Source organism: Callithrix jacchus, chromosome 13 (assembly GCF_049354715.1).
Source record: "Callithrix jacchus isolate 240 chromosome 13, calJac240_pri, whole genome shotgun sequence".
NCBI lineage: Eukaryota > Metazoa > Chordata > Mammalia > Primates > Cebidae > Callithrix > Callithrix jacchus.
The window spans coordinates 22,444,259-22,462,621 of record NC_133514.1 but is presented as its reverse complement, the minus strand read 5'-3'; the positions used below and the strand labels follow the sequence as shown (position 1 = coordinate 22,462,621).

Genomic DNA, 18,363 nt, shown 5'->3' with positions numbered 1-18,363 from the left:
AAATGCCACATAAATGTAAAAAGCAAAACAGAAAACTACACATGGTGGTGCCTCCCTATAATCCCTACTTGGGGGCCTGAGATGGGAAGATCCCTTGAGCTCAGGAGTTCAAGACCAGCCTGGACAAGACCCAGCATAGCAAGATTCTATCTCAAAACAAACAAACAAACAAAAACAGAACAAAACCACACACAGAGACAAACCCAGGGGCCTATTTTCAATTCATTTGGTTCAGAAAAAGAGATGTAATTTTAAAAGTTATTTCATAGATAAAGATACACAGGCAACATATATTTTTATGTGAGTCTTTCTACTTTAATTGTTTTCATATGGAAAGTGCCCATACCAGACATACTAGTTTCTTCTGCCTCTACTGTTACAGTGCTTCTAGTAAATGATTGTAGAACAGCTAACTGGAAACTGGTACTTTTCTTTTCTCTTTTACTACCTATTTTATTTATTTATTTTTAATTTTTTCTTTTTTTCTTTTTTTATTGCATTTTAGGGTTTGGGGTACATGTGAAGAACCCTATTTTATTTTTTGAAGTTAATTTTGATTCGAAGAATAGTGTTTCTATTCCATGTGTGAGAACTATGTAGATAGAATGTGAAAATCAGGATAATTTAAAACTTTCCTTCCTTCTCTGCTTTGACCTCTTTTTTTCCCCTTTTTTAAAATCTGTTTTCTTTCTCTCCATTGCACTATTTATATCCAGCCCTTTCACTCTTGCCTGATTACCTCCCTAGTATTCATTTTCTCATTTCCTTTTCCCTTGGCTTTCTCTCAGCTTTGCTTTAAGGTTTTTAGTGGGTTCCTTGCCATCATTAGCCAATTATCGTAGTGACAACAGCACTCTCAGGAATTGAAGTCTCATAAGTGGCTGGGATGGAGTTGACACCACAGCCCCACAAACAAGTTTATAACTGTATGTATTTTACTGATTTCTGTGCAAACATTCAGCAGCTGGGCAGAAGATGGTCATCATACAATGTTGTTAAAGAAAAAGAAAGAAAAATGAGAAGGAAGGTCATGTTTAAACATAGATAGGTTCATTCCCTCTCACTGATAGACGGGTTAAGCGACAAGGTAAAGATAAGTATCTAGGGAAATGTGATTATATACAGAGAACATTCTTAATATGTAAGAAAATAGTTTCTAATATTAAAACACAATGAGCCACAGACTTAGGAAAGCTGGTTGAGAAAAAAAAATCTCTATTTGTAAAGGACCTAAGAGAGCTCAGAAGAAAACCTGGAAGAGACTGGGAGTCAGAGTTAGTGCATCTTTTTCCTGGAGTTAAGGCTACTTCAGGATAAAAGTCTACAAGAGAAAAGGTTGCTCCCTATAATACCATTTCACCAATAACATTCTGTTATAGCCTAGATTCCCCAGGTATCACATTATAGCAAGAATACGATGTAGAAAACGTTAAAAGATTAAAATAGAAGTTATTTCTACCTTCCTTCTGCAAAATTCATGGAATTATATGGAACTGGAAATCACTGATTTCAATCTCACCCTCAAAGCAGGAAGCCCTTACACAATATTTTTAACAGGTGTCCATCCAGTTTCTGCTTCATTACTTCCCGTGCCAGAGAAGTGAGTCACTGCCTTGAAAAGCAGCCATTCCACATTTAATATCCTTTTAAAGACAAATACTACCACAAAAAGAGCTGACACTTATGCATCACTCACTAGGTATCAGGTGTAGACCTCAGTACTTTACTAGGTGTGTCACTGGTAGTTCCCACATGACCCCATGCAGCAGGCTGGTGGCTTAGAGTGGTTAGGTAGCCAGACTTGCCAAAGGGACAGAGTCTGGATTTGGGCCCAGTCTTTTTGTCTCCAGATGAGGCCTTCACATCATGCTGCATCACACTTGCCTCCCTGTAGCTTCCACGTGTTCACTCTGGTCTGGTCCCCACAAGACAAATCACAACTCCTGCTCCTCTTTCATTCCAAAGGCCTCCAGATGCTTGAAGATAGCAACTGTCTCTTCTCCCTGCCCTCCCTCTGCAACCCCTCTCCTCACAGGCTAAACGTGAACAGATCCCTCTGTTAATTCAGTGACAAATTATTTTGTGGCCTCTTTTATTCCAATGCCCTTTTCTAGAGATGGATGCGAAGGAGAAAACATAATAGATATGAACAGAGTAATGATTGCAGATGAAATGTTAATTTTTGACTATCAGATTCCATAAAGGAAAATCTTTTCTGGTAACAAACACAAAAATTGTCATCATAAATATTTGATATTGCATGTGTCTATGTATACTTGCAAATCTTTTCATTATGAACATAGCAATTATCATCCTAAACATGTTATACCACTACATAATAATAATTTGTTGCCCAAACTGAATTTTATTTCAGGAATTAAAAACGAATTTGATAGATACAACTATCTCTGTGTATCTCTATTTACTACCATGGCAACAAATTAAAATTGGTTTGTTTAATTAGTTGTTGGTAAAGCACTATGAAGATAAAACTGCTATTAATGGAAGCACAGTGTTTAGTATTAAAGCTAGTGTTATCATAAATGGTACAGTGTTTATGGACAAAATAAACCAATTTATTTTTTATTAATAGTAATAATTTCATCTTTGAATTAGGAAAAGGATTTTTAAAAACATTTTGCCTTTTAAAACAACAACAACAAATTGCTTAGTCTCCTTTTTATGTTTTTTGTGTTTGAAGCCAGGTTATTGTTATGTTGCTCAGCCTGGTATCAAATTCTGGGCCTCGAGCAATCCTACCACCTCAGCCTCCCAAAGTTATGTTTTTTCTGCCCAAATTTTAACCAACATTATATACTCAGAAGAGAATATGAATGCATATAGTGATTACCAAAATATCCCAGTGAAAAGTATATTTTCTTTCTTTCTTTTTTTTTTTTTTTGAGACTGGTTCTCACTCTGCTGTCCAGGCTGGAGTGCTGGGGGCCGCTCTCGGCTCACTGCAACCTCCACCTCATGGGTTCAAGCCATTCTCCTGACTCAGCCTCTCAAGTAACTGGGGTTACAGATGCATGCCACCATGCCTGGCTAATTTTTGTATTTTTAGTAGAGACAAAGTTTTACTATGTTGCCCAGGCTACTCTTGAACTCCTGGACTCAAGTGATCTGCCTCAGCTTCCCAAAGTGCTAGGATTATAAGCATGAACCACCATGGCTGGCCAAAAAAAGACATATTTTCTAATGGTCATTGCAATGTTCAAATTACCACTGCTGAGCCTTCTAGTTTCCTAATACAGAAAGGAGGACAGAGATTGCCAGAAATGCAGAGCTGGAGGAATTAACCACATCACCCACCAGGAACTATTTTCAGAATGGCTCAAGCAGTTGCCTGTGGAGAGCTTTAGATCGCCCTAAATCTTGTCAACTTCCCCAGCAGCCCCCAATGCTTATGCAACCTCAGTAAAAACAGCTGCTTGCAAGGAAGATGCAGTTCCAGGGCCAATCCGCAGCCTACCTCTCCAGCTCTGAGTCCTGTCACTGACCTCTCAAGTCTTGGAGGTTTCATAGCTGATATACAATTTAGAAGTGGAAAAACCCACCAGCGATCCTCTAATCCAGCTCTCTGCATTCTAAAAGGTAAGGTATTTTACAGATAAGGAAACACAACTTATGGGCTGGTTTGCTGAACTTAGAGAGTGCGGCAGATGGAGTGAATTGGGCTGGATTGTGGTAGGGTTGTGTGGCTTGGGATAGAAATCTTATCCATGAGTAGACTGAGAATGCCTTCAGCTATCCTCACTTAGACCAGATTCATGAACTCCAGGCTGGGTACTTTGTAATGAATTAAATGGACTATCTAATTGCCAGTCACTGAAATGTCTTCTTGTACGTGGTGATAATGAATCAGACCAGGGTTCTTCTTTAGATGCTAGTTCACCTCAATACTCATTTAGGGCCACAAGAGGCCAAAGATGTGAAGAAGGATGCTTTTGATTTCAACATTAATCTTCCTCTGAATAGCCTGTGTTTCCATGTTGCAACTCCCGGGGATTGACCCTTTCAGCCATGCCTTATTCTCATCATCAACCTCTGTGTCGCAGCCCCCACTCCCACCAGTCATTAGAATTTACCTATCCTTGGGGTCACTCCACATGACTGTCAATGTACTCTCTTACAGTCTTTATTCCCAGGTAACATATTGGCATTTAAAGGGATATTTCAGGCCCTTAAGCCTGAGGAATGGTTTAAAATGGCAATTTCAGGCCCTATGGCAGATCAATGGTAGAACTTTCTGTGCTGCAGAATCTGACCTAAGTAAGAAAGGTCTACTTGCAAGATGATGAGTGCCATCAGTGGGGACACTGTCCAAATACAGTTGATACAAAACTAGCTGCTGGAGATGCTGTCCAGGGCATTTGGGTGACATTGGGCCAGATGGCCTTTCAGATGCTTTCCAACCCTGGGATTCTAGACTGTGTGAAATGATAGACTGGTGGCAACTTAGAGGAGTGTTCTTATGGTTGCTGGAAGGATTTGTGATGGTTGATTTCATGTATTAAATTGACCAGGCTAAGGGATGCCAGATAGCTGGTAAAAAATTATTTCTGGGTGTCTGTGAGAGTATTTCCAGAAGAGATTCACATTTGAATTGGTAGACTGAGTACAGAAAATCATCCTCACCAATCTGAGTGGCCATTATTCAATTTGGTGAGGGCCTGAATAGAACAAAAAGACAAAGATGGGCAAGTGCTCTCTGTTTAGCTGGGGACGTCCTCTTCTGCTGCATTTGGACATTGGTGCTTCTGGTCTTGGCCTTCACACTTGGAACAGAGCTTGCACTATGGGTTCCTGATTCTCTGGCCTTTGGACTTGGACTGAATTATACCACCAGCTTTCCTGGTTCTCCAGTTTGCAGATGGTGGATCATGGAACATTTTGGCCTCCATAATCACATAGGACAATTCCCATAAGTCTCTCTCTATTTAATATATATAATATATATTGACTAATATATATTAAATTATATACATTAAAGTTATATATATATAATTTTAGGATAGAATTTCACAATCATAGATTTTATATATATATAATCTATTTTATATATATATAATCTCCTATTAATTCTGTTGGTTCTGTTTCTCTTGGAAACCCTGACTAATCCTTGAATCCTGATGTATCCTTAGCCCTGTGCAATGCTTATCAAACCATGATTGTTGGAATTATCGGCAAACATGTGGCATGTCAGAAAGAGGGACTCAAAGGTTCTTAATCAGCTGGGCTATGAACTGATCTAACAAGGGGACTTTAGAATACATTTCTCTTTATCAAACTTCCCAGATCTCCTCTCATCCCTATCATCTGTTTTATGTTCCTCTCTTACCATGTAATTTTTTTCCTTAAAACTAACCACTTTGCCTGCATTTGTGGTGCCTCTTTCTTTATTTATAGGACTTTTATCACTGAAGAGAAGTCTTCCCTCAACTCTGTTAATCTTTCATAACACATTTCCATTCCCCCTAGACCCCACATTTGTTTGTTTGAGACAGGGTCTCCTTCTGTTGCCCAGGCTGCAGTGCAGTGTGCAAAGGGCTCACTGCAGTCTCAGCCTCCTGGGCTCAAGCAATTCCCCTGTCTCAGTCTCCTGACTAGCTGTGACCACAAACGTGTAGCAATCATGCCCTGCTAAGTTTTTGATTCTTGTGTAGAGACAGGGTCTTGCCTTGTTGCCCAGGTTGGTCTCAGGTCTGAAACCACTGGGCTCAAGTGAACCTCCCATCTTGGCCTCCTAAGGTGTTGTGCAGGTGTGAGCCTGACCCTTAGATCCCTCACTTCTACCAAGAGAAATAGTAGCTAAATTTATTGAGTAGTTACTATATGTCAGGCACTGGGCTAAGCAATTAAAATATATTATCTAATTTATTTCTCATAAAGTTTTATGTAATGGATAATAATTTTCTTTCTTTTTTTTTTTTTGAGATGGAGTTTCGCTCTTGTTACCCAGGCTGGAGTGCAATGGCATGATCTCGGCTCACTGTGACCTCCACCTCCTGGGTTCAGGCAATTCTCCTGCCTCAGCCTCCTGAGTAGCTGGGCCTACAGGCATGCACCACCATGCCCAGCTAATTTTTTGTATTTTTAGTAGAGATGGGCTTTCACCATGTTGACCAGGATGGTCTCGATCAATAATTTTATTTCTATTTAGTATATGAAGCAATAAGGCATAGATAGATTTAAAATCTTGCCCAAGGACAGACAGGAAATGCTGAAGTTTGGGTACAAAACCAGGCAGTTCAACTCCAGAGCTCTTAATTGCTAAGTCCCCTCACCTTCATTATTTTAATCCCTAGAAATTTGACCTTTAACTCCACACTGCTGAAACTGCTTTCCTCCTGCTAGTTCTTGTCTTACTTGACTTTTCCTCTACTGACCTTTTCTCCTTGGCTTTGTGAGACCATGAGGATTCTTTTTTCTCTGCAAACATCTTCCATATGCAAAGGCTAGAGCCTTTGCATTCTTTTCCCCTTCTTCTTTTTCTTACTTTTTCCTGTTTATCTACCCTTGAAAATCTTTTTCCATAATTTCAATTACAAAATCAAAGCATATATCTGTGGTCATTTCTGGGTTTCAGTTATTAATTCTAATAGAACATAATATCTGAATCTGCATGTCCCAGTGATACCTCAAACTCAGCATGTCCCAAGCTGAATTTATCATCTTCCATTGATTACTTTCTCTGTACTCCAACTTCATCTCCTCCTCCTGACTTTCAGAGACGTTGTAATGTCATGGAAAGAACATCAGCCAGGGAACTCAGAAGATATGGACTCCAATCCCTGATATGCTGGCTCTGTGACCTAGAGGTCTTCATCAAATCCTCTCTCTAGGCAAAATGTGTGGACTGGAAGATATCATGTGCCTTCCAACCTTTCAGTCCTGTGGTTGCTGATGTCCTGTTTCTATCATTCTTTCAATTACCCAGGGATGGAGTCTTACAGTCATGTCTCACCTCACATAAACTAAGTCTTCAAATGGAAAGAGACTTTTTCTAGTAATTAATGTATTCTTCTCATCAATATATTTTTACAGAATATCTATTATGTGACAACACTGGGAAACAGTGAAGAATGAAGGAGAAAATGTCCCTCCATCATGGGGCTTACAGTCTAGTGGGTGAGGCTGACCATAAACATCTGCACAAATAAACATATTATATGGTATCAAGGAACAATAAGAACTTGAAGAATAATGAAGCAGGTCAAAGGTTTATGAGTGACTCAAGGAGGGTTATTTATTTTAATTAGGATGGTCTAAGAAGATGATATCTGGGCATCGACCTAAATGAATGAGGGAATGCAACATGTCAACATGAATGGAAACAGTCTTTCAGGCAGAAGGAACAGACTGCACAGGTTGTGAAAAAGGAACAAGCTTGGTGCGTTGGAAGGACAACAAGAACATCCACATGGTCAGTGCAGATTACGTAAGGAAGACCGGAAAGAGCCAAGGTCCCTCAGACTTACAGGCCATGGTAAGGCGTTTGCAGTTACATTTTATTTGTTTTTTGAAACACGGTCTTGCTTTGTTGCCTAGGCTGGAGTGCAGTGGCATGATCTTGGCTCACTGCTGCCTCGACCTCTTGGGCTCAAGTGATCCACCCACCGCAGCTTTTCAAGTAGCTGGAGCCACAATAGGCGCATGCCACCACACCTGGCTAATTTTTGTATATTTTGTAGAGACAGGGTCTTGCCATGTTGCCCAGGCTGGTCTCAAACTCCTGCACTCAAGTAATACACCTTCGGCCTCCCAAAGTGTTGGGATTACAGGAATGAGCCACTGCATTTGGCCTAGAGTTAGATTTTAGCTGTGATGGGATCCCTTAGAGGATTTTAAGCCCATGAATAACTTGGCCTGGTTACATTTTAAAACATCACCTGCTGCCATGTGGAGAATAAAGCATGGGTGTTGGGGCAGGACAAGAGTGATAGCAGGAAGACATCTTTACAATTCAGAATCTACTGCAGTCAGCCAACTGAGAGATCACAGTGGCTTGAACCAGAATATATCGGTGCAAGTGATGAGCTTACTGAATAAGCTAACTGATAAGGAGTAGTATCCCTTTAGGAAAGTGGGGGAAATCAGGAATGTTGTCCATGAATTGTTCTTGGACCATAGGTTATCCAAGGTCTGTTACTCTGAGTTTCCACACACTGTGAAGCTTGATCCCATTTTATTTTTATTTTATGTATTTATTTGAGACAGGGTTTCACTCTGTCACCAGGCTGGAGTGCAGAGGCATGGTCATAGCACACTACAGCCTTGAACTCCCAGGCTCAAGTGATCCTCTTGCCTCAGCTTCTCAAGTAACTGGGACTACAGGTGCACACCACCACATCCAGTGAATTTTTAAATGTGTTTTTTATAGAGACATGATCCCACTATTTTGCCCAGGCTGGTATCCAACTCCTGTGCTCAAGCTATCCTCCTGCCTCATCCTCCCAAAGTGCTGGTATTACAGGTGTAAACCACCACACCCAACCTTGATCTCATTTTATATACAACCTTCTTAATCTACTTTTATGGCTTACTACCTCCTGTAAACCAGAAGCAAAATGGGAAATGAATTAACTCAAAGAACAAAGTTAATTGGAGCTGGGCTACCTAATACCTAACTATGGGAGTGCCATAGGGAATGTTGCTCATTTTGATTATATGTGGAGTCATAATTCCTTGGGCCTTAGACTCAAGATAAAGGGATGCACTTTGTGAAGATTAAATGAGAGAAAGTGTATGAAAACCATGACGCTATAAACTTCTATGGATATCTAAATAATTATGTTTCATTTAAATAAAATTCAGTGCAAATAGAGCAAGGAATATTTTCTAATGTGCTATGTCACTTTGCAAAGCTGTAACTACTGGAAATGCTACATCTCTTGAACTTACCTGGGTCATCCACAAAGACAGCTAAAAGCTATATGTCAATATGTAGCGGATAAACACATTGGACTACGCCCAGGTGGCTTTCAAATAGATGAGCCAAGAACAGGGATATGTCCAAACGTGTTCTGAACAACCAGTATTCCTCTCTGTCTTGATATAATCTGCAAAAGTTTTCTGATGCATTATTTATCCTTGTTAAAAGGAAACCAGAAACTTTGATTGCTAATATTATTTCAAAATTATGCTTTTCCTATGTGGTTTTACAGAGGATTAAAAGAATGAAGGAACGTATTTGAAAAGAGAAGATGAGACAAAAGACAAAATCAGAACTGCATTTTGCTTTAAATTCTATTTTGGATTTTTTTTTAACTTTTTCATAATTCAGAGCTTTACATGAACTTCACCATAAAAGAAACTTTAAGAGAAAAAAAGAATTTGTCTTTACTATTTTTATATTGTGTGTATGTGTTTATATGGGAACAAAACAAAACTGATGAGAAACAGCTGAATGAACATGTGGCTTTTAAAACATTATGTAATAAAAGAGAAGGAAAAGATCTAGAGTCCTACATTGCACATATGATATTTTGTCCCTATCGGCACCTTTTTTTTTCTTAAGGATATCAAAATCTGATGTGATTTCACCGGTGACCCAGCTTCTAGAATTACATTCTGCAAAACTGTTTCCCTTCCATAGGCTTAGTGAAATGTGCAGTGATGGCTTCCACGTGAAGATAAGCCCCCAACATGTTCTCCAAGCAAACCCAGGCACACGTTTAGAACCAAAGTGACAGATACATTAAATCTAGGTTGATTACATAGAAAGTGAAGAAAATCATATGTAACAAAATAACATTAGTGGTTGAAATATCAAAAACCTTAAATTCTATGCTAGCAAGTTAGTTTTTTTTTTTTTCAACAAAGTTAAGCATGTCTGGACACCAATGAAATGTGTGCAGTTTTCTTTCTAAATAAAATCCTGGGATATAAACAAAAAGCACCAAACAAAAGTGCTATTTTTTCATGGTCACTAAAATAAAACTGAATTCAAAATAGCTGAATTCATGAAGAGCTTAAAGGCATATCATAAATCCACACAATGGTGTCTTAATTTCACTTACAATGTTTGAGTTTGCTGCCAAAAGTTCAATTTTCTCTCTTTTTTAATTGAGGTAAGTACCTATGAAAGAATTGTACTTCCTAAAAAGAAAGCACAACTTTACAAGAAAAAAATTAATTGCTCTCATCTCCAGTTAAACACAATGTCCATCTTTATTAGATCAAAAAGGGAATATTGTACCAGTGAGTTGACCAATAATACAAATAGGCTGGAAGTTCTAACAAAAAGAAATGTTCAATCTCCCTCCTCTCCCCAGTAATCTGATTCTCATCCATAGACTACTTTGACCTTACAGAAAGGTTTATTTTTTAAAAAATGGGCAGAACAGAAAAGAATACAATTCCTTGGTCAAGAGACCAAGACTTGAATCATACTAACCAAGAAGATCAATTCTATGTTCAACATCAGACCACACATTTTGCCAAATATGATAGACTGGCAAATAGGATATTTGGTCAAAATGGCTGTGGTAAAAATTTGTACGTGTAGAATCATGCTATGTAAACAGATTTTGAAACAATTTCAGTGGTAGTTCAAGGTCAAAACCTTTTCATGCATACTATAATATTCAGCTGAACAGAGCTCACAGACAACCCTCTCATCTGTTAGTGTTTTTTTTTTTTTTTTTTTTTTTTTTTTCAGGGCTGATGTGCTGTGCTTTCTGTACTGTTGTCAATATCCTCTGTGAAGGGGAGAAAGGAAGCAAAACACACTGCCATGTGTGTACCTATGCAACTGTCTTGCATGTTCTGCACATGTACCCCAAAACCTAAAATGCAATAAAAAATTAAAAAAAAATATCCTCTGTGAACTTGACAAATTCTGGTTGGGAAAGAAACTAGTAGATTGGGGTTCAATCTGTTACTTTTGCAGCTCACCTTTACGTTTCAAGTTGTTGCGGGAAATACCATGACCACATATTGTATGAAATATTGAATAGGCATTTCTATGGTTTGAGTGTTTGTGCCCTCCAAAACTTATGCTGAAATTTAATTGCCAATGTAACAGTATTGAGAGACTGGATCTTTAAGAGGTGATTAAGCAATGAGAGCTTCACACTCAGGAGTGGGTTTAATGCCTTAATAAAAGGGCTTTTGAGAATAAGCTCCCTCATTTGCCATTTCCCCTTTTGCCACAAATGATACAGCAAGAAGGCCCTTACCAGATGCCATCCCTTGATCTCGCACTTCCCAGCCTCCAGAATGGCAAGCCAATACATTTCTGTTCAATATAAATTACCTAGTTTGTGGTATTTTGTTATAGCAGCACAAAATGGACTAAGACATTATTTAACTGCTTTGTGATATTTTCTGCAGGATCTGAGTCCTTGTTTTCTTCTCAAAAATCTGCTGGGCAGCAATCCCAGCCCCAGGGCCCAGAATGGCTTCCTCTGGGTGTCCAGCCTCAGGACTGTGCTCTACCTGTCTCTACAGGCCTCAGAGTCACCCACCTCAACTCTGGCTCAACCACAGTCAGAAGCAAGCAAGATACTGTGCTACACTGATGAGCTCTATGAATCTGCTTTTCATTTATATGACCTTTCCATTTGTCTCCTCCTTATCAATATCTATCACTTTCAATGATTATTCTTTATTTAGGCCCTCACTGCCTTACAATTGAATTATCTGCTCCAGTCTCCTAGCTGCTTTTTCTCCCCAATCCACTATGTTTACTAATGCCAGCCTATCAACTATATAAGTGCCTCTTTCTGAGCCAGCCTGGTATAATGCAAAGAGTCTGAGCTTTGGAGCATCAGATAATATTCAATTGTAGGCTCTTCCTTAATTAGTCTAAATAAATCACTCTTAAGCCCACTGACTAATCTGTAAATGTATTAATCCCTACATGGTTGTTGAATAGATTAAATAAGATTATATTAATTATATCCTAGAGAGCATCTACTATAGATACTAAATGAATGTAAATTATCTTGTTCTTTTTCAGTGTATTGCCCTTCTTTATCAAGTCGTTCCATAGTCCTTAATGTAGTCACCAAGACTTTCAACACCATGTCATTATTTCCAGGAGTTTGTGGTCTAATAAGGACAAAGATATACAAATATAATCATTCAAACATAGAAGTACTGTGAGACTGAAAGAACTATGGAAGTGTTATGCGAACTTTGCTCTGTGGTATCACAAACCTTTATAGAAGAGATTCTTCAAGGATGAAGAGGGAAAGATTATACAGAAAAATGTGAAGGCTTAAGTCTGTTCCAAGGAGGGCTGGAGATGAGACTTTTAAGAAAAGTAATGTCCAGGCCAGGTATGGTAGATCATGCCTGTAATCCCAGCACTTTGGGAGGCCAAGGTGGGTGGATTACCTGAGGTCAGCCATTCGAGACCAGCTGGGCCAACATGGCGAAACCCTGTCTCTATTAAAAATACAAAAGTTAGCCAGGTGTGGTGGTGCACATCTGTAGTCCCAGTTACTCAGGAGGCTAAGGCAGGAGAATTGCTCGAACCCTGGAGGCAGAGGCTGTAGTGAACCTAGATCATGCCATTGCACTCCAACCTGGGCAACAGCATGATCTAGGTTCACTCAAAAAAAAAAAAAAAAAAAAAAAGACTCCATCTCAAAAAAAAGAAAGAAAAGTAATAAAGTAATATCCAAAATGCAAAAGACTTGAATGTTTGGACTTCATTTTTTATAGGCAATAAAGGGAAAATTTTAAGGAGAATATGATACGAAATGAAGAGATTCACAATACAATAGAAAGAGTTGACAAGGGACCTGTATATCACTCTCCTATATCTCTTATTTTGAATTTAACAAAAGTGTTAAGGGAGATGAGACTGACAGTAGCCAGCCTTCCTTGAACACAGCCAAGCTTCTTTCCTGGACAAACAATAAGCATTTCTAAGCAACAGCGCAGAGCGGCAGTTCTCAATAGCTGGTTTCTAGGACTGATCCTACAGAAGTTTACCCAAGTGATTAGGAAATTCTTTGTTCTGACAAAGATTAGATCTCTTGATAGAATGACAGTAAGTAATTATCCCTTACGTCAGGAACACCTTCTCCATCAAAAGGGGAAGGAAATCCTAGAAATGAAAGGAAGTAACAGAATCCAGCCATCTGATTCAGCCAAAAATCAGCTAATGTTGGGAGGTGGAGAAGCAGCTGTTAACATTTGTGGGTCACCTCCTAGGTTCTATCATTCCAGTAGATGCTTTATAAACATCCTCATTTAATCCTCACAATAACCTGTCAGGTAAGTGTTTTTATTCCCAGTTGAATTCAGGGCTTGCATTAAATCTAATTATTACTAGATTCTCAAGTCATTTCTTTTAAATCTTTCTGGCTGTAACCATCATCCCTTATCCTCTGCTCCTAACAAGTGATTACCAAGGACTGTTGAAATTTATTTCAAGTTTAGTTTGGGTAAGCAAACTCTTATAGGGATTACACAATAGGAAACAAGAAAACATTTTATAGAACAAGGATGAAGAAACTAGACATTTTTTTTTGGAGATGGACTCTTGCTCTGTTGCCCAGGCTGGAGTGCAGTGGTGTGATCTCGGCTCACTGCAACCTCCACCTCCCAGGTTCAAGCAATTCTTCTGCCTCAGCTTCCTGAGTAGGTGGGACTACAGGCGGGTGCCACCATGCCTGGCTAATTTTTGTATTTTTAGTAGAGACAAGATTTCACCATATTGGCCAGGCTGGTCTCGAACTCCTAATCTCGTGATCCGCCCACCTCGGCCTCTACAAGCATGAGCCACCACACCTGACTGCAACTAGATCTTATACTTTTGACCTTTTCATCATTTTAGCAATGACCAGTTTTCTTTATTGAGCCATCACTTATTCATTCAACAAATGAGTTAAGTTCCCCATACCATGCATCTGACTGAGGTCAGGCTTAACAAAGGGCAATGCCTACTTCTTACTCAATCTTGGCACTGCATTACTTACCATTTTTTTCTGCCTTTTGAACTGCCTAAGTATAACTTTGCCTTCAGTTTCCAAGACAAGCTCAAGCTTCTTTATCTTCTGAGTTGATGCAATGTTGGATTACCAAATAAATACCCAGACGTCAATCCTTTCAGTAAGATCTGATGAGGTTTTTATTAAAGCTGACAAAAGTTTCAAAGAAATACTGTTGAGACTACTAAACAGTATTGCTAAACAGTATTTGATAATGAAGCTTATATCATTCAAGTCTTGGCAAGTGAAATGGTTAGTTTGTCCTGCAGTGGAGGAAAAGGTTTTAAACTGGGTAGTCACAGCAGCAAAATTCTCAAGTTTGTGTCTCAGGTGAACACTTGTCTCTCATCAAGAGTGGCCTGTACCATATACTACCTGGAGAGTTAGGGGTTAAATCTTAGGGATGGCAGCCCTGGGACCAACAGCTTCCAGCAATTACATTTGTCAGTGTATCCTCTGCAAACCCCACTCCCTCTCTAGGGCTCCTTGCCAGCAGGCCTCTTATTCCTCTGTTACAGAGGGCCATAAATCTCTTGGCAGGAAGTAGGAACTAAGCTAGGTGCTTAAGAGCCTCTGCAGAGAAATTCAGTGCCACTCAGCTGTTGATTTGCTAATGACAAAATGCACTGCTGATTTGCAAGCCTGGAGGTCCCTCTCTAACTCTGCAGTTCTCTGTGCCCTGAGACAGATTTCAGGTGCCTTCCGTGTGGCTGCCAGGGTACTGCAGGTCACTGCAGATTTCATCGCAAGCAAAGGATTCAGGATACCTGCATTGGCAGGACCACAAGATGCTCATTTATTATAAAATATCTTCTAGTCAGATGATAAAATTCCACCATTAAGGATTCATGTCCTAGGATAAACATCACTCTCTTCCTGCAGCCTTCTTTCCAGGATGCAAAACTCTGGGAGGTAGGAGTGTAGGGGGTAAGAGTATGGAGAAAAGGACAAAGAAGAGGTAACTACAGAGTTTGAGTTGGGCAGGGAAACACAACGTTTGCTTCCTTTACAACTACACTGTCAATCCTCAAGAGCAAGGACTAAGATTGTCTGTTAACTGCTGTTCTGTCACACCTTATGTCATACCTGGCACAACATGGGTGCTCAGTAGGGAATGTGTTGAATAATGTGAATGAACAAAGCAGACACCTATCCCTCTCCTCCCTAAGAATGGCTGTGCATTAGAACAAGGACGACATGGTGTCTGTGGCCCAGGAAGAAGCTCGCATCTCACACTGCTCAGAGGAAGCCTTATGCAGTGGCCAAGTGGGCCTCTAGTCGGAAACCTCTGCTGTCAAGTGATCCCTACTCACAGCTAGGTTTGGCCACTGAGTGTCTCCTGGCTAGATTTTTATAAAAATTGAAACACTATGAAAATTCACCTTCTACCTTTGCCTATTCAGCAGCTCCACCAACCAACCTGTCAGCATCCCTGGCTTGCCCAAACCTAGAAACAAGGAGCCTGTGCACATCCAAAGACTTCAAAGAGCCAGGACAGACAGCTTCTAATTCATCCTCCTGAAGCCTCTGCCATAGTTGGTTGCCAGGGTGAGCCCAAGCTTCACGGCTGCCTCTGGGTCTGAAATAAATCTGAATGCCAGGGAGCCTGGTAGAACAATGGAACCAACCTCTTAGGCTCTTTAAAGAGAGGTGGCCCCACCCTCTCCTACAGGCTGCAGAGTCCTGGCCGACATACCACCTTGGAGGTTAAGAGTACCTAGAGATGGTTTTTATGAGATCCTTTTACAAGGGCAATCTTCATTTAAAGCCCATACCTTTGAAAGTCAGATTCCTGGAGAAATGGTTTACAGCCTTGAGCATGGTAAATGGTAAAAACCATTGAGCTTGCAAAGATATATGGACAAAATAATAAAGGGGCTCAGCTGCTGAATTAATACTTTATGTACGCCAAGCAGTTTAACTACCAAAGTGCTAGCTTGTCCATCTGTGGAAGAGAAATGAGAGAGAAGGAAGGGAGACAGAGACTCCAAATGATCAAGATGGCCAATAAGCATGAAACTGTGAAATGTTGAGTTGACAGCTGTAGAGATACACGTTGTTTATGAAGCACTAAACAGCCTCATTCACAAAACAGAGAGAACTGTCACCATTAGAGTCCAACAGATTCTATATGAGCAGGGAAGCAAGGAAGCTTAATCAAGCGTCCTCATTTTACATGGATTTCGTAGAGCTCCTTAGGTTCTGTATTTGTTTGCTAGGACTTCCATAATAAAGCACCACAGGCTGGGTGACTTAAGCAACAGAAGTTGATTTTCTCGCAGCTCTGGAGACAAGAAGGCCAAGTCCAAGGATTTGGCAGGGTTGGCTTCTTCTGAAGCCTCTCTCCTTGGCTTGCTGCCTTCTTGCTATGTCCTCACAGTCACCCCTCAGTCTCTGTGTTGCCTGTGTTCTAATCTCTTTATAAAGACACCACTCATCCTGGATTTGGGTTCAATATGACTCATTTTACCTTATTTACCTCATTTATTTGTTTTATTTTATTTATTTGTTTTTTTGGAGACAGAGTCTAGCTCTGTCACCCAGGCTGGAGTGCAGTGGCATAATCTCAGCTCACTGCAACTAACACCTCCCAGGCTCAAGCAATTCTCCTGCCTCAGGCTCCAGAGTAGCTGGGATTACAGGCACATGCCACCACACCTGGCTAATTTTTGAATTTTTAGTAGAGACAGGGTTTCACCAGGATGTCCAGGCTGGTCTTGAACTCTTGACCTCAGGTGATCCACCTGCCTCGGCCTCCCAAAGTGCTGGGATTACAGACGTGAGCTAGATGCCCAGCTACCTTAGTTATCTCTTTAAAGGACCTATATAACTTTACCTAATGACCTCATTTTACCCTAATTACCTTGGCAAAGTCCCTCTTGCCAAATACTGTCACATTTTGAGGTACTAGGGATTAGGACTCTAGTACATGGATTTTGAGGAGAACACAAGTCATCCCAAACTAGACTCCAAAAGGAGGTGATATCTTGCAAGGTGGAGAGGGGAGACTATCATCATCTTAGTTCTACACAAAAGGAAGAGGTCAGAAATCCCTTAAATCTAAGCCATATGTTTGAATAGGCTCCCTGTGCTTTGAAGACTTTCACGTGCCTTTAAAATCCATGAGAAAGGATGATGTGCTGGGCACAGTGGCCCATACCCGTAATCCCAGCACTCTGGGAGGCCAAGACAGGACGGTTGCTTGAGGCCAGAAGTTCAAGAACAGCGGGATAACATAGGGAGACCCTATCTCTGCAAAAATTTTAAAAAATTGGCCAGACACAGTGGCACATAGCTGTAGTCCGAGCTACTTGGGAGGCCAAGGCAGGAGGATCGCTTGATCCCAGGAGTTTGAGGCTGCTGTGAGCTATGACTGCTCCACTGTAGTCTAACCTGGGTGAGGGACAAAGCCCCCATCTCAAGAAAAGACAGTAGTGAAGATGTCTTTATCTTTTCCTCTGATGAAAAGGTGAAAACATAGGTTCTTTTCTCTCCTTGGCCTCCTGAGCCTGCACTGATTAGTGACACATCGAGTGGCATGACAAAGTTGACTCTGAAGCCAGATTCCTTGACTTAAATCCCACCCTTGACAGTTATTAGTGTAACCTGTTAACTGACAAACCCATTAATAAAAACCAATCATGACAAGAGAAGGAATGGAGCAATTAAAATTCCTAGTTCCAACCACTTTTCAACAGAAAGTTGAAAGTCTTGAATAAGCCAGGGCTTTGAAAACGTAGCACTTTTGTTCAAACAAGCCAATCAACTCATGATGGAGACTGCATTAATTCTTAGATCAAGAGCTCATTACTTATAATGTAGGTCAAGGAGGCCATGTCAGCTCTGCTAAGTTGGTCTTTGAGGACTGCAATTTGCAAATTAGAAAAAAGAAAGTGTTCTAATTAAAATGACTCTTTCATTTCTGGGCCTTGGAAGTGTGCCAGAATGTCCTTTTTGAGCAGAAAAAGAACTAGCCACAAAAATGCTGTGGGCTTCACAATCTACACCCACGCCCATGTCTCTTGCCTGTCACATAAATAATGGCTAAGCGGCTTAGAAAATACAAAAAAAGATAAGGAATTAAACAAGTGGGCTGAAGACATCCCGTGAGTCAGGAGCTAGTCACTCACATTCTCTCTCAACCGTCATGGTGTCCTATGGCAGAAACGGAGCCTCAAAAAAGAAAGAGTTTGCTTAAGATCTTTGGGCTCATAGGATTTGATGTTAGGACATATAGCTCCAGATCCCAACTCTAGTGCTCTTTCAATTTCCCCAGAGCCTATTCAAACCCCGCCACACTGCAGCTAGGTTGCACATCTGATCATGTCTTGCCTCTACATAAAGACCTTCAGCAGCTCCATGGCCCTTAGAATAAACACACACAGGCTCTTAAGATGGTCCATGAGACCCT

The 18,363-nt window shown here is 40.3% G+C and overlaps 1 protein-coding gene and 1 long non-coding RNA gene across 5 annotated transcripts in view; one reads left to right on the top strand and one right to left on the bottom strand.

Annotated features, from left to right (window-relative positions):
- The window catches only part of PSD3 (pleckstrin and Sec7 domain containing 3), a 553,221-nt gene that overhangs the window by 501,509 nt on the left and 33,349 nt on the right, over positions 1–18,363 (bottom strand). The gene's annotated exons all lie outside the window — the stretch shown is intronic.
- LOC118146765 (uncharacterized) overlaps positions 3,462–18,363 on the top strand; it is a 40,758-nt gene continuing 25,856 nt past the window's right edge. Inside the window, exons 1-3 of one of the 2 annotated variants that reach the window (XR_004732706.2) lie at positions 3,462–3,597; positions 7,266–7,492; positions 9,171–10,629. This is a non-coding gene — a long non-coding RNA (uncharacterized LOC118146765). Of the gene's footprint in view, positions 3,598–7,265; positions 7,493–9,170; positions 10,630–18,363 lie in introns of those variants that run through there. The other variant, XR_004732707.2, reaches the window with a different exon arrangement.